This window comes from Megascapheus bottae, chromosome 2 (assembly GCF_031878675.1).
Source record: "Megascapheus bottae isolate mThoBot1 chromosome 2, mThoBot2.hap1, whole genome shotgun sequence".
NCBI classification, from domain to species: domain Eukaryota; kingdom Metazoa; phylum Chordata; class Mammalia; order Rodentia; family Geomyidae; genus Megascapheus; species Megascapheus bottae.
This window is the reverse complement of record NC_143510.1, coordinates 2,762,707-2,774,979: the sequence shown is the minus strand read 5'-3', so window position 1 is coordinate 2,774,979 and position 12,273 is coordinate 2,762,707. Positions and strand designations below refer to the sequence as shown.

Below are 12,273 nucleotides of genomic sequence, written 5' to 3'. Positions count from 1 at the left end.
CCCTGGCATGTGACTCCATTGTGATGTCAACCATCCCTCTTGGCTCAGGCTGGGAGACTTCAGGCTGACCACGCCCCTTCATTTGCATATGACCAATGGCCTGGGGCATCCAGGCCACGCCCACAAACAAGTCTGGTTGCCTAGTGTTCTTTGGATTCCATTCTTTGGGCTCTCAGTTGGTCAGCAGTTGATCAAGTGGACACAGCTCCGGCGCTTGTGGGAGGAACAATCACTGAGTCTTGGGTCGAGTCCCCGAGGGCGGCCCCACACCTTCTCCTTCCCAGCCCTTGCTGTCTAAACACCAATCCCTGACCAGTGTCCAGAGCCCAGACAGCTGCAGGAATCCTGAGAGGCGCTGCCCGGTGTGCCTGCCCCAGCAGTGACCCCATGAAGACCTCCCGAACCTGCGGGAGCCCCAAGACCACCCTGGAGCAGTGCAAGGCCCCGGAGGAGCCTCCCAAAGGCCGCCAAGACCCTGAGCAGACTGTGCCAGGGCCCCCTGAGCAGGACAAGATGGGTACCGCCCTAGCACGCGTGCTGCAGGCCGGCGCCTCCGTCCACGCACAGCTGCAGGATCTCTCCAGCCAGGTGGGCAGGGCGAGGATCCGAGCCGGTCAGCTGGGGGACGCCCTGCGCCATCTCCACAGAGGGAGCGAGGCCTTGCAGATGAGAGTCCAAAAGATGCAGGAGAGTCTGTCTGGTCAGGGCCAGAGCAAAGAGGAGGAGGAGGAGGAGGAGGAGAAGGTCAAAAAGCAGGAACAGGAGGAGGAGAAGGGGAAGGAAGAGGAGAAGGAAAAGAAGGAGGAAGAGAAAGAAGAGAAGGAGGAGGAGAAGGAAGATCAGAAGGAGAATGATGATCAGGAGGATCAGGAGGAGGAGAAGCTGCAGGCATCTCAGGCATCCATGGGTCCCCAGCGCCCACAGTGCCAGGCCAAGGAGCTGGCAGCTACCCAGACCACTGTTGCCCCGCCTAGCCCCGATGGCGCATGCCCAGTGATCATCCCCATCCCGGAGCAGCACCGCAGTAAGCAGTGGGAGCCTCGCCTCGCTGGCCGCCCACAGCCCCTTCCTGGGCCTCGCTGGGCCTGGAGCCTCGGGAGCCTCACTGGCCACATCCTGCAGCTGCCCCAGCTCCTGAAGGCCGTGGCCCACACAGTCATGGATGACATGTTTGCCCTCCCCAGCCTGGCCAACGATGAGCTGGTGGAGGTCATGGTGCTTCCCTGAGGTCTGAGGGCCACCAGGAGAGGGGCAGGGCGCGTCCCCATACCACCACTGTCACCCCAATTCATGACTCCCCAAATACCTGTCGCCCCGGTCCAACAAGGCCAGACAGCGTGGCACAAGCAGTGCCTTGGGGTTCTGCCTGGCACAGGCACATGGGCGAGTCCACTACACCCAGCCTTCTCAGGTCTCTTCACGGAAGAGCGAACTGCAGTTCACAATGCCCAGACCCTGGGCAACTGGACCAACTCTAGTGCCATCAGCAGAGCCTAGGGCCCGAGGGAAGAATCACATCCAGGGTGGACTCCTCAAAAACAACCTCCCTCAGAGGCCAACTGGGGACAATGGAATACCTTTACATTACTCTCTCATCATGTGTGGTTACTTTATATTTTCCTAACAGTTTTGTGCTTTCTAAATTATTCACGGACTTTATACCTTGGTATTGACATTATCTCCAAAACATAATATATCATTGTATTTGTGATACTGGTTGTGTAAGGTGAGTGACAGTGTATTCACAGTCCACCTTTGTCAGAGGACACTGAACTATGCCCCAGCCTTCGTGGGACTGACTCAATGTTATGTTCAGAACTCACAGAGGGAGACTGATATGAGCAGTGTAATCAAACCTGAACCAAGAATGAAGATTCCAGTGAAGTGCCGAGGGGAAGGACTGGTGGTGGAAAGGTCTGTGACAAAAGATGTTTCTTCACCATGCAACTTGGGCAGTGTGCAAGACTTTGGTATTCCTTAAATTACTATATTAGATGATCCCTGTAATACTATAAGTTTTTACTATTGTATTGTATATAACCATTATTTTATTATATATTTATATATTGAGAAGTCTGCATTCCTCACAAGGCAGTGCACTGTATATGGTAGTACTGAATGCTAACATTTTTATATTATAAATGGTGTAACAGGTAAATTCCCATTAGAGACCAGAATACAAGTATAATAAAAATGAAATTGTCATGTATGATGAACATTTTGAAAAAAAGCAGGTATGAAGATTTGCAGTCATTGAAAACTGTACATCCAAAATTAGTTAATGTAATAGGAGAATGAAAATGCCTTATACAGATATAGGTAGAATAAAACCCATGTATAATTTTATATCAAAACATGTAGAAGTGGTATGTGTTGCATTTTTTGTAGAATAAAATATAATAAATACAATATAATATATATTATATTTATAATATATAATAAAATATAATATTCCAATTCCTTTTTCTAATTACAAAATCTGAAATTCTATAACCTGTGGTGGTGACGTGCACTGTGTGTGTGTCCAGGACCGGTCCATCCTGCCAGCTCAGGACACAATGCTGACAGGAAAGGAAGGAGAGGGCCAGCCTCCCCCACGAGGTCATTCTCACCACCAGGCCTCACTCTGCAGCCTCTTCCTGTGGAACCATGGCTGGAGCGGCCTCTCAGAGCCTTGAGGCTGCAGATGGGAAAGGAATCTCAGGACCCCAGTCCCTTGGCTCCCTGGGTGAGCAGAGCAGCAGGGCTCTCAACCCAAAGCACTCTCTGCATCATCTCTGCAGAGGTGTGCTGCTTCTTGCTGACTCCTTCGTGGCCTTCACCACTCTGTTCCTCCTCCAGGCCATAGGACTTGCTTGCTTATTTATATATTTATTTATTTATTTATTTATTGTTACAGTTGCTGGGGCTTGACCTCACACTGTCTTTGGGATTTTGCATCCAAGGTCAGTGTTGCATCTCCATTCCCTTTTCGCTGGTTACTTAAAGTTCTTGAGAATTTGTTTACCTAGGCTGGCTTCAAATCACATTGCTCAGCCTACTGTGCATCTAAGATAAAAGCAGGAGCCTCTGGTGTTCACTTACCCCATGTTCGTAAAAATGACAATAATCAGGGCTACTAATGTGGCTTAGTGGTGGACTGCTTGGGTAGCATGAAACCATGGCTTCAATTCCTCTGTACCAAATAAATACAATTTCTTGAAAAGTCTTCAATTTAAAGCCCATTGCACAAGCACAAGGATAATGAAAATCTCATCATAAGAATGATAATAATGATTCAGCAATTGTATCTCCAGGGGCAACAACCCCCTTATCAGTCCTTTCCTGCAAAATTTCCAAGTATTTCTTCCTCTGATCTCTAAGGTGAAGAAAGAACTCTAAGGTAAAGGGATAAAATGTTGAGAACACAGATGGGTGTGGTGGCTCATACTTGCAATCCTAGCTACTCAGGAGGCTGAGATCTGAGGATCAAGGTTCAATGCTAGCCCAGGCAAAAAAGGACCTGAGACTTTTATCTCCAATTAACCTCTAGAGAAAGGGAAGTAGGGCTTGACTCAAGTGTAGGCTGTAACCTTGAGCTGAAGAGCTCAGGGACAGTGCCTAGGCCAAATTCAATCCCCATGACCCCCACCCAAAAAGTGGGGAACACATGCACAGGCCCACAACATCATGGTGCTTCCTCCCCTAATTCCCTGCTTTCTCATTCTGCTTCATATTAATCTTGTGAAAATCGTTTTTCTGAAAAGCTTCTGCTTTAATCAGGTGGCTTTCCTGTTGACAGTTACATAGGATGCATACATCCTTTTCTTGAGCACTTTAAGGCTCCCTATTAGAAACTCTTTGAATCTGAGTTACACACTGTTAATTAAGCCACATGGGTTTGCAGGTCATGAACCTAAGATCAGCCACTGGGAGCAGAGGGACCTGAATTCAGCCAATGGGAGAGGATTGCTGGGACTTGTTGAGTTACGGATGAAAAGGGAGCAGCCTGCCTGCTCTTTGCTTCTTTAACAGATCTTTCACTAAGGGCACAGCCTTCTGCAGAAGTAAGCTTTGCTTTAATGAGTTCCTTTCAAGTTGATATCTTAATTCCTATGCAACACTGCAACACTGCAACACTGCAACACTGCATGATGCTGAGCTAATCCTGACAACATTCAAAGTCTGCATCATATAATGTCCTACATTCCCTTTCAACCTAGAAAATGCCAAAAGGAGATCTGCACAGGACATCAAGACTCAACACTGGTTCACATATGCATGCATATACACAAGATAACATCCATGCGCCACGAGTGTGATTAGTGTTAGAGTTTTTCCTAGCATGCACAAAGCCCTGGTTTCCATTACTCGGTACCACATACAGAGAAAAAAAGCCAGAAGTAGTGCAAGGGCACACATGGTACAGTGCAAGCCTTGAGAAAGCTCAAGGATAATGCCCAGGCCCAGGCTTCAAGCCCCAAGATAGACAAAAGCCAAAAAAGGTTACAGCCATGAGACACCAATATCTGTAAATAATTAATACAATATCCAATCATTTGCTTATTTCCTCACACAATCATTTGACATTTTTCTTTATTTTCTCCCATTTTAGCTTTTTCTAAAAATTTATGTAAAACATTTCTTGTGGAAGTGTTAAACTGTTATCATTACCCCTTGGCACCACAAGATGTCGCTGTCTATCAAGTTCTGGCTAAGGAAGAGCCAATGACGTTTCCAAAGCAGTATAAATCTCTTAAATGCATAGCAGCGTCCTATGCAGCAGAATAGAATTAAAAGATTCCAGACAAAACAATAGCTCATCTTCATATCGAGACAAGATTTGCTAGGAAGAGCAAAAGAAAACTGGGCAGTGACGACCAGAGCAGGGGCTGGAATTTGGTGGACAATAATCTACTGCATAATGGTGAAGTCAATGGCAGTTTTCCACAGTGTAATAATGCACCAAAATACCAGATAGGAGAAAGAATTCGAGTCATCTTGGACATGGAAGATAAGACTTTAGCATTTGAACGTGGATCTGAGTTCCTGGGGGTGGCCTTCAGAGGACTTCCAAAGGCCTACTTATATCCAGCCGTTTCTGCTGTATACGGCAACACAGAAGTGACTTTGGTTTACCTTGGAAAAGCTTTGGATGGATGACAGTGGCTTTTTCGGGTTGACAGAGTAGAGGAGACCTACTTGTGGAAAGTAGAACCATGAAGTGACAGTAATGTGTGCATGTCCAAGAAACATCCTGAAAACACATGAAGTTGTAAACTGGAGAAGCAACTCTACATCAGAGATGATCTTAGTGTTTCCTCTTTCCACTGGGCCAGAATAATCCTCAAGGTTGCGTTGGTTGAGTGCGCAATTCACTTATGAATGTTATACTTATTTTTCTAAGGTTAATATTTCCAATCATATATTTAGTGTTTTCATATTTATAGAAATTGATCATGTAACAACTAACAATGTTTCCATTAGCTTTAGATCTGAATTATGTGTTTTGTCTTTCCTTTTGTAGATATGATAAATTGTTTATGAAGGCACATCCATTGTGAGTTTATGTAACTTTAATTAGGCCATTCGTTGAGTGACATTGGATTGTAGGGTTGATCTGCTATAACACTTGAAGGTTAGTGGGGTTGTGAAAATAATGTAAATAATTCTGAAATCATCACTCTACCATTTATTTGGTAATTGTATTGTGTTTTTATGTTGGGCTTGGGGATTGAACTCAGGCCAAAAGCAGCGTCCTTTTGTACAAAAAGATCCTTATTGTACACTTGGTGATATAAGGCAGATCCTTTAGTTGTTCAAGTGGCCACCGTAAGAATAGCCTGATACCTCTAGTCTGTAAACTAATTAGCATTTTGCATAGGCTGGCCACAGATACACATGTATCTACATATATACATGTAGATACATGTTAACATGCATTTTTAAACAACTACATTTTATTTCCCTTTTGAATAATGGTTACTCTGTCTGACCTAGAAAAAGAAAGATAAAACGTAAACTCATTTGTAAAATAAATTAAATTGTAACATGGATAAGTGATTTTCTGTGATTAATTTTTACTGTGGGTTTATGAAAAGGGAATTAGAGGTCTACTATGCTGATTCACTACTTTTGAGGTGCTAATAACATGTAGTTAGAAGAAGAGCCCATGTTGCACAGTATATCTAATACGTTATAGCTAATGTTTGCTCATTAATGCACCATCTTTAAAGTTGGATATTTTTATTATGAGAAAAAGAATAATACATACTTACTTTTATTAAGATAAAAACTAGATCCCAAACTCTGCAGTTTCACAACATGTTTCTTAGAAGGTAATTATGATGTTTTTGCTATTTTGAGGTACTTGAGGACTTATTTACTTTGGATAACTTAAAAGTCTTCACATTCAAAAATATTATTTTCAAAACAAGGCTATGGTAAGTTTACTTTTACTCATTTAAAAATGCAGACATTTTAAAGTAAAAAAAGGTGTCTTATACCTCATCTTGTTTTGTTCCATAAATTTTCAAGCCAGAGTCAATTATGACTTAATTAACTCCAAGTCCAGCAGTTTTAAGGTCACAATTAGTATGATTAAAAACTAAGTAGCATCTTAATTTGATGTAATATCCAACTTTTATATAGGAATTTTTTCTAATTTAAACACAATACAGGTCATAGGCTGTTTCATTTAAACCCCAAAACAAGCACCTGGCCAACATAATTTCCTAGCAAAATTTCTAGTCATTTTTTCATGTAAGGCACTTCCATTTATTTTCAAATAAAAGTTTCATTAAAAGTTTCTTTCTTTGTTTTTGTAATCAGGTCTTCTTAAGTGATACAGAACTTCCTAAGTATTCAGTTTGGTGTAACTGCCATAAATGTTAACCCCTGAAAAGAATGCTGGATTGGTATTAAGTTCTGTGCCAGACACTTAAATGCAGGTATTCTGGTTTGTTTCAGATGTAGAGAAGTGCTAGAGTTTGGTGTGGTTAATCTTGTTTAAAGAATCTTGAAATCCTCCAAGGGAATACTGCTTGAGGCAGTCGGTAACCGGGTTCCAATGTGCCCTTAGGTCACAGGTTATTTGCTTCTAAATTCTTCACAAAACACGTGGCTTTGACCCATCTTTGAGCTGCTCTGCGTTCTTTTTGGAGGCCAGGTTTCATTTTCCTTCTTAAACTTGCTATTTCCTTTTCCAGCTTAATTGTCCTCTTTTTTGCCTCCCTAGGGTTCCTAAAGGCATAACTGTGTTCGAGTTGTACTTGTTGACTAATATTTGACTTGAAATTAGCTGGTCCGGCTGTGGTACACCTGTCGTTTTTCCTCAAAAGATTCCTTGACTTGAGTTTCACACACTCTATGTGAGTTAAAAGAAATCAAAAACGTTTGGCACAGCTCCATTTTAAGTCGTCGAGTTTGTCCTGTTAGGTCAAAACGTGAGGCTTCACAATGTTCTGAACAAAGAAAAGTGCGCTTTCCTGGCACACAAGGTTTTCGCTGACTCAGCCGAACCCATTCCTTTCTTCTTTTGGGACCCAAGGGAAACCTGTGGAAGCTGACGCTGAGGTGCTTGCTGTAGGCGGTGGCGAGCCTGCCGGGGCGCAACGGGTCAGCCTTTCCCTCTTGCCCTCATTCAATCCCGAGAGGCTGGACGACCCCGGGTGGCATTTGCAGGCCCCACCGAGGGTGGCAGAGACAACAGAGCGGAAAGGAGTGTGTTTGGGGAGGGGGGCGGAAGGGAGGGTGGTCCCCCCTCCCCCTGCCGTTTTCCCCACTGCTCTTTATTAATATGGCAGCCTGAGGCCAGCAGAGCCGATGGGCCCGGAGCTACAGACGCCTGGGTGTGCCTTCACCAACATGGCGCACACAACCCCACAAGGTGGATTCCTTTATATCTTCTAATTTACTGCCAATAGAGGGCGACCTGAGAGGCAGCGCTGTCCACCTGGTCACACTGGAAACTGAAAGGTGGACCACAGGAACTGGGTGAAATCAGTCATCCAAAACTGGAGACCTTAGAAGCACCGCTAGACCGTCTTGTTTTAAAAGCAGGAAAGATAGTTAAATACAAGCATGTGGTAAACTCATATGTTGAACTGAAACTTATTTGTATAACTAATTTTTAAAGCTCTCATGCCTAGAACCCTTGGTACTTGGGAGTCTGAGATCTGAGGATCACACTAGCTTTGGCAGGAAAGTCCTCAAGACCCATACCTCCAAGTTGATGTTGATGAGAACTTGTTAATTAGATATGAATGGAGTATGTGTGGATGAACTCAGGGCCTATGTATTGTCTCTGTTAATTTTTCTGCTCAAGTCTAGAGCTCTATCACCAGAGCCATACATCCACTGCTGCATATTAGGTGGTGATATTTGAATTTAAGAGTCTCATGAACTTTCTTTCCTCACCTCATCTTTATATTTACAATTTCTCTGCTAGAAAGGAAAATATAAGGGAAGACAAATGACTACACTTCCATGGCGCTAAAATAGCTGACTTCTAACATATTTGAAAAGTTGAACTACCTCAGTTCTGTTATCTTTTGGGGAGTTTATGCAGAAGCTGAGTCAGGCACAGTCAAGTAAGTGAAAATAATCAGATATGTGCAGAGTATCAGGAGAGATTGCTAACTGAGGCATCATGCAGGAGAGAGCTTGGAATGATGCGATGTTGGTCTGACTTGGCTTTAGAGAAGACAGGACTCGGTTCTCAGTGGAGCAGGGGAGACCAAAGGCAGCTTTTCCATAGACATGCTGTGCCCCACCATCAGTGCCCCTTCACTGACACCCAAACCACTGACAAAACATCTGTCTTATGTGCCATTTATGTCAGAAATTTCAAAGATGTTTACAGTTTAAAAGACAGAACATTGAGTTATTTGTTTCCTTAGTGGCATTTTCATATGGTTGATACCTTCTCATAAGGAAAACAAACCGTTTTTATTTAGTAACATTTGGCAAAACAATAAGCATGCTACTACTGAGAAGGGACGCCCTCTTTGCATTTTTGTTATTTTTTTGCTGCTGTTCCTGGAGTCTGACCTCTGGGCACTGCACTGCTTCTGGGCTACTTTGCCAATGGCTCGCACCCTACACTTGAGTCAGCTTTTTTGCTGATTATTTTGAGATAGAATCTCTCAGACTTTTCTACCTAGCCTGGTTTCAGGACCTCTATCATCTAGGTCTCCTCTGCATGCAGAGCTAGAATTATAGGTTTCAGTTGGCAGGAACTGGTTTACAGAGTGCCAGAACAAGACTCTGGCAGCCTCCCAGGCCCCTGCTGCCCAGGCCCCCTCACACTTCTCCGGTCTGCTGAAGATGGAAGTCAGGGAGGTCCAGCAAGTGTTGGAAAGCATGTGTCTTGATAAAAACTTGGAGCCTGCCCCGGGGAGGTTGTACATGCCTCACTGAAGGCTATTCGAATGCACTGTTAGGATTCTGATTCAATCATATTGCTATATCATATAGCCAGGAGCCTATGCATGTTTATGGTGGAGACTCAATATATGCACCTTTAATAGCTCTGCTGAGGGCTTTGATAGTCCCTGAAATAAGGCAAAAAGAAACTGTTGGAAGTTGTTACATCTGGCAGTCCACTGTATATATATCTTTTAAGTGATGCTGCAGGTAATCTATCTGGTTCCCATGGGTTATATTCAATCAGTTCTCACTCTAGCAATTACTTTGGTCATGAGAAGAGTACAACTGGCATCTCTCTTGCAAGTCAAGTTCATTGTGAATGTGATAGATACTGACAACAGCAGCCCAGACGAAGGCTGTTGCACTCTAACAGGAGAAGAGTTGTGTGTCTGCAGAGATTGTTGACAAGGTCTCCTTTGCTCTTTGAATGTTCCTTCCAAGGAGTCTTATTTGGATTTTGGAAAATGCTAAACCTTTTAGACCTTCTGTAGGTCAGACTTCACATGAAGTAGTGTTTTCTTGTTTTGTTGTGTTTTTTGGATGGATTCCATGACATTTTTAATTAAAACTGGGTTTTTATGTCCCATTTCACATGTCATGTATTCAACAAAAATCACATACATATGTATATACCACATACATAGAAAAAGGCAGAAGTGGTGCTGAGGCTCAAGTGGTAGAGCACTAGCCTTGAAGAAAGCCCAAAGTCAGTGCTCAGGCCCTGAGTTCAGGCTTCAGGACTAGAGAAGAAAAAAAATTCATTTGATCACTTCGGCAGCACATTTACGAGAAATTAAGTCAATTTGCCTTGTGAAATAAGTTGTCAGGATATATGCAGGTGGCAATATACCCAAATACATTGTTAAATATATTCCTTGTACCTAAATCACAGTCAATACTGAAGATAAAATTAGATAATATTTTTATTTCAAAATGCAAAAGCTCTTGCCCTTTGGAAATTACATTCTGTAATTGGAGAGTTTACTCTGTTTGATTCTCTATGCTCAATATAGTGGTCAAGTCTGTTTTAGATGTGCATTTATTTCTTTCTACTGTGGTTTGAACCTTTGTGTCCCTCCAAAGTGCACAGTGTGTATAAGTGACTTGTTAATGTCATCTACCTGATGTAGGTGCCAGTGCTGAATGAGGTTCCTGTTCTGCTGGAGGGCTCTGCCACACTGTTTGTCCCCATGTGCCGCTGCCCAGTGTGAGTCGCTTGTGGAGTTAGTCTGGGAGCTTCACTTGAAGGCCTCTCCACAGCCCACACTGTCACAGGGCTTCTCCCAGGGTGGGAGGTACTATGGGTTGGCCTGTGTTGTACTGCCTAAGGCTTTCTCAAGTTCTTTACATAAAAGGGTTTTACCGCAGTGCAAGTCCTACCATGAGGAAGAAAAGCCAAGCAGTAGGTAAAGGCCTTCAGCACTGAGCACACTCATGGCTTCTAGAGGTGTGCACGGATGGCCTTGTATTTGAAAGGCTTTCCTCTATTCAGTGCATGGGTATGGCTGAGGACTGAGCTCTGATTCAAGCTTTGCCACACCTCCAGCTTTAGACTCATGAGAACCTGCTCATGTCCAACAAGATACTTTGTGTTCAAACCTTTTTGCACACAATGGAAGTGTCTTTTACTGGATGCCGAATTTCTGCTCAGAAAGCATCCTGGAAAGATGAGATTGGAGTCACTAGTTGACTCTGGAATAGATGATGGAGTAGAAGAAGAACATAGAAAACCAAAATTTTTCCCATTCCTGCTGCTTGACAGGACACTTTGACTTCGTTTTTGCTTATGGCTACCACTATACCCCTTGAGCCAGAGAACCACCTCTTTTCGTGGTACTAAGGAATCAACCCAGGGTTTCTTGCATGCCTAGGCCAGCGCTCTTCCACTAGGCCTCATTCCTGGCCTGGAATTTTAAGGTATGCTGGGGACAGTATCAGAGAAACAGAGGAGAAGGGTGAGAGAGTTGTAGGGTTCTGAGAAGGGGATGGGAGCTCTTGGAAAAGCTTGATTAGAAAGTGATGGTAGTAAGAGGACTTTTCCAGGTTTGCAGCAGTGTGGTTGGTGATGGTGACCATGGAGGGACCCTCCTGTTTTGATTGTACATTCTTGGGAGAGAAGGTTTAAAGGAGGACACCTTCACCTGGATGCACCTTAAAGTCACTTGGAGTGGTAAGTAGAAGAGTTATGTAAAGGGTAGAGAGATGAGTGTATGAGGTTAGAGGTGAGGAGTCCAATGGCTGGGCAGAGATAGGGAGTAATCCCAGGTAGCCATATGTTAGCTCAAGAGGACCCCACTAAGTTATCCATTTTTAATGGAACCCTCTTAGGTGGACAGAAATCCTTGTTCCTGCCAGGGGACTAACGAAGTGTGGTTAATGTGGAAGGCATGTTTTCTATTAGCATAGATATTAACCTTTTTCCCTTGTGCCAGTGTGAGTTCCTGGGTAAGAGTAGTAAATTCTGCCTATTGAGTTGTGGTGTGAGGTGGAAGAGGTTTAGCCTCAATTGTTGTTGTGTCATCTACAATATGTACCCTGATTGGAAGACACCCTTAGAGGGAGCTTCCTTCCCTGAAGTGGTGTACCTTGCAGATAGGTTGGGAATGGTGGTGAGGGAAGGTAGAAGGAGATTGATGGCCTCCAAGCAGTTGTGAGTAGGGGAAGGTAGTGGACCTGTAGTAGGGAGTTAGGATTTAGGGGGAGTAAGCTGAAATAAAGTATTGGAAATGTCTCTGTAAAGACGAGATGGAATGACTATAGTGTGGAGGGTGAGAAGGGTAGAATTGGCTCTGTGTGACAGGTTGTCCTGGAGGCTGTGGAGAGTGAATGTAGATCTGCTGGCCAAAAGTCTGTTTGGAGCTGTCA

General features: G+C 43.8%; 1 pseudogene; it reads right to left on the bottom strand.

Annotated features, from left to right (window-relative positions):
* Positions 1-6,987: 6,987 nt before the first annotated feature.
* Positions 6,988-10,600, bottom strand: LOC150066258 (THAP domain-containing protein 2 pseudogene; annotated as a pseudogene).
* Positions 10,601-12,273: the final 1,673 nt, after the last annotated feature.